The sequence below is a fragment of the Nansenia antarctica genome (genome assembly GCF_963989245.1).
Source record: "Nansenia antarctica genome assembly, chromosome: 18".
NCBI classification, from domain to species: Eukaryota; Metazoa; Chordata; class Actinopteri; order Argentiniformes; family Microstomatidae; genus Nansenia; species Nansenia antarctica.
In genome coordinates, this window is record NC_137691.1 from 21,159,927 (window position 1) to 21,164,948 (window position 5,022).

Below are 5,022 nucleotides of genomic sequence, written 5' to 3' on the forward strand. Positions count from 1 at the left end.
ATTTATTATTTATTTGTCTATTTTCAGTGAGTGTGTGGGCATGTGGTAACAATTAACATTGAGGTGGCCAGGTGGCACATGTATTGGCCAATTAGCTCATGTAGTCTAATTTTGAATGGCAATGTTTTGAAATGGCAAACATGTGACTTTATGTCAGATTGTTGTGTGCAGAAAACCGTGTTCAGTGCATTTAAAAAGTGCCATTTTGAATAGCAAAATGTGTGTAAAGCAGAAAATGTGATTAGAGTTTTGGAGACATGAGAAGAGGTTTTGCTCTCTGTGTGTCAGTAATAAATGTTATATTTGCAAGTTAGAGTTTAATTGATTTTTTTGGGAAATAATCAACACGCATGAGTGAGGGGGTACTTCTGGCATGGCAAAACAGCTCAAGGGGTACACAAGACAAAAAAGGTTGGGAACCACTGCACTAGACCACCACTACCCCCCCACAACATAACTAAGAGACAAAGAAGATACAAAGAATAGATAAAGAAGAGATCAAGAAAGACTGGAAAATGGACAGAAAAATCGTGAATTTGGTCTGCCGCGGAAACGCAGTGTCTGGTCATCAACAGAAATCCAAGACAGACTGGAGGGCAGCACAAGAAAGGGGAAGATTTATGATGAATTAGTACAAGAGTTGGCGAAGGCGGGGTTCATTAGGACATCAGAACAAGTCATAAACAAACTAAAGAAAATTAAGAAGGATTACAGGGATGCTAAGAAAGAGTTGGCCAAAAGCGGAGCTGGACGGGGCGACACATGTCCAACCTACGACATGCTGGACAGTGTAATGGGTCAGCGTCGCGACCAGCAAACCAGCTGACGGGGGCCCTGAACTCAGCCACAGCTGCCACAGCCACCACATCTGAGGACGATGAATCGCCTGGACCTTCCACAGATCACGGTAGGTTGACTGCATATACCACTCGTTGAAAATGAAGTTCAGATATTCTATGTTATGTCGATCAAACATTGGAATAGCCTAATTCATCGTATAATAATAATTCATCATTAAAAACTGAAATGTCGCCACGTTGACTGACAATCAATTAATCAATTGGATATTTATGTAGCGCAAAATCTCAATCTCAGTATCTCAATTTCTGTAAGCTCGTGTTGACGTCTTAACATCTTACAAAATGTGCTCTGTTGGCTAATGCATATAATGTTCATTTTGGGGAAACGTAGGCTATGCTATAATCATGCCATCAACTTTCATGGCCAAAGTTTCCAAGCTGTTTATGTTTTGGAGGGACAAGTAGGCAACGTAATATTTTAGATAACCAGCAGGCCTTAATGTCTTTGTGATGTAATAGCGCCTCCAGAATCATCCGCCAACTCCACCAGAAGTGGTTTGGACCCTTCAGAACTTGAAGAGCCTGCCTCACAACCCAGAAAAAGGAAAAGTAAGTATTTGGGACTAGACCCCCTCCCCTTCTATTGATGATGTATGAAGATTGATGGCCTATTACACAACCTTATTTTCCAGTATCCTTTATATTTTCCAAACATATTTGTCATCATGGCTGGCATCTGTCCTGGCCTCATGCACCACCTGGTAAAATGATTTCTGTATTGCTTACTACCTGTTTTCTGTTACCCAGGAAAGGAGAAGAATGGCAATGAAGACCTCATGTCATTCCTGGAGAGGGCAGAGGAGAGGGAGAAGGCGGCAGACGAGAGGGAGAAGAAGGCAGAGGCGAGGGAGGAGAGGAGAGAGGCGAGGAAGGAGAGGAGAGAGGAGAGGGAGGAGAGGATGCTTGAGCATATGGAGCGGTCCATAGAAGCCAGCAGCAACCGCCCTTAAATCTTTATTTATATTTGTTTTACATACAATCTGAGGTCCAGCCCCTGCTCGTCGATGGAGGGAGCGTGGAGAGAGTCTCAACCCTCCGATTCCTGGGGGTGCACATTCAGGAGGACCTGTCCTGGAGGACCAACACAGCAAAGACCTAGGTTCTAGGCCCTGGACAATCTAGACAATTTGATGGCAGCTACTATGAATGAATGAATGAATGAATGAATGAATGAATGAATGAATGAATGGTCTTTATTGTCATTGATATAGTACAGGTACCAAACAACGAAATTTGGGAGGGGGGGGGCTCCCCTGGTGCTAGGAAAAAAAACTAAAAACAAGAAGGGAAAAGAGCTGGTTTACATAAATAAAGGCTATGTACACTATCCACTATACTATACTGTACAAATAAAACACTGCTGTACTCTAGTGTATGCATATGTGTATATGTATATGCATATGTGTATATAGAGTATACACTAGCATACAGCATACAGCACTAAGGGTATGCTGTACCCTTAGTGTGAAGGGTCGTATGGGATCTGCCTCATGCCAGGTTACCTTTGTTTTACCTTTTGACACTACAGGTCAGTTTTCTATCCCTGTAGATCGCCAAACCATGACACTAGTTCCACACTGCTGGCCCTGCTTTTAGGGTCTTTCATGGGGCACAAATCAATGAGCTCCTTTGAAGCCATCTCACATAATGTTTAGTAGGTCAATTTAACAGCAGCAAGCTCTTCAGTCGGCAGTTTATTTGGGTTCATTAGGGGGAGAGTGAGACCTGTTTGGTTTGCACAAACCCAGACAGTAGCAGTATTTCATTTCATTTTCATAACTTTACAAAGCTAAAAAGGAACCCCAGGACAGTGCTATAGATGGTGGTGCGGACAGCCGAGTGCATCACTGGATGTAAGCTTTCCTCCATCCAGGATATAACAAATGGTGTGTCAGAAAAGCCGGGAGGATCATCAAAGACCTCAGTCACCCCAACCACAGCCTGTTAGAACCGTTGCTGTCCAAGAGGCAAGGCCTCTTCCGGAGCCTCATGGCCAACACTCAGAGGCTAAACGACAGCTACTTCCCCCAGGTGATCAGGCTCATGAACAAGCCCACTGTAGACAATTGACTATCTTCCCCAAGCACACCCCATGTATACAGACTACGGAAACCGTAAGCTCACAGCCACTTTAATACTGAACTATCTATTGGCGCTTTTCCACTACCGGGCCGACCCGACCCGAGCCAGTTTGTTTCCCTTTCTCCATTGCCAACCGAGCCGGGCCGAACCGAGCCAAGCCGGGCCGTTTTAGCTACCCTTCTGGACTAGGAACTACTGGAGCGAAAGGTACTTTTTTGCCAGGCTGTGTGTGACGTGTGACGCTGCAGACCGTTGATTGGTCACAACATCGTCATCCCATGTTCCCGAGTTCACCGCTAACCGCCATTTTTAAATACCACAACAGATTCCGCTCTCGGAAATGTCATTTACTTTTTCTGTAATTACTTATTAATAAAGATTTGAAAAATTATGATAACCATCTTATTATCTTAGTTTAATGTCATTTCAATGCATCATAGAACTTTTATTTACAACAAGCATAACAAAAAAATTGCTATTAGCGATATGCTGTTCCTCAGTCCAGCGCGCGTCATCATCCCCCTTCTAAAACTGCCATCCCCCCTTTTCATCCCTTATGTCATTTTATCAATGAACATGGTATTACTGTTATTTCAACATTTAAGCCTCTTTCACACATAGTTCCCTGTAACTTCCATGGAATCGCAAGCTGTGCCGACCAGACATTTTCGCCGTTCACTCATGAGCCATGTATTATGCCTATATTTTTTTGTCATTTATGTCCTGTACTACTGTCACATCTTGAATTATGCTTGAATTATTATTGCCTTTTGTCTTGTGCTGCAATGCAATGTCAGGAACCGAAGCCTAATAGTTTTACTCTCCTACACGCATGTAATGTGACTTACTTGAAACTTGAATATATTGAGGAAATTGACCTGGCTGGCACACACAAATTGTACCTGGCTGGCACAACATCCTGCCCTGACTGGGCTAGACCTGTTAGACCTGTTAGACCTGTTAGACCTGTTAGACCTGTTAGACCTGTTAGACCTGTTCCTAGACCTGTTAGACCTGTTAGACCTGTTAGACCTGTTAGACCTGTTAGACCTGTTCCTAGACCTGTTAGACCTGTTAGACCTGGTAGACCTGGTAGACCTGTTCATAGACCTGTTAGACCTGTTCATAGACCTGGTCCTAGGTATCCACATGTCCTCTTCGGGGGCTGGAAAGCCTATTGAGATGCTCTTGTCATCCTATTTGATCCTGTCCCCCTGGGCTGGTCTCCTGTCCCCCAGGGCTGGTCTTTTGGCTAGCACATTCAAATCAGACTCTCTCTTTAGCTAAACCCATATTTGGGTCTTCCTCTCCCTCCTTCCTATCTAAATGTTAATTAACCATCATCCAATACATAGGCTACTATAACATTAAACAATACATGAGTATTGGTTACATTTGATGTCATTTCATCCATTACATTTGTGTTAGTTACATTTGAATACTTCTGATGTATGTCAGTGTGGCTATATATGATCACTTTGTATGATATTTAAAATATATAATGTAGACACAAGCCTGCCACCTCTGGACCCCCCAGACCTCTGGACCATAACCCCCCAGATCGCGTCGCAGGTCTTTACATATAAAAATAAATTTAAAAAAACTCCGTAGGCTACACATTGTTGTGTCCACATTAGACGATTGCATTACAAGGTGGGCTGTGCATTTAATTATTGTGTTACAGGCTTTTATAGAGTATAGTTTTATGGAGGAAAATAGTCAGCTCTTTCAAACGTCGGTTATCAGGGGTATTTCACGAAAAACAATTGTCAATGTAAAATTAACCATATCACTGGTTCAAAGTGTGCTGACAGAAGAGGAGCGTTCCTGTCTCACGGCGCTGTCAACCATCGGTGCTGATCTCTACGCAGTGAGAGAGACTCTGAGAGGCTCTGCGGTATCTTGGCAGCTGCATCAATCTAGTGCATCGCCGCTTGTCCACAATGAGCTGCTTCTCCGTCGACATGGCCAGAGGAACAGAAATGAACCCGCCAAACAATTGAACCTCATTTTGATTGCTGCTCAGAGGGAACGCTTTATTCACATTTTAAAAACACGTTTCTAGGATTTTTAATGGAAA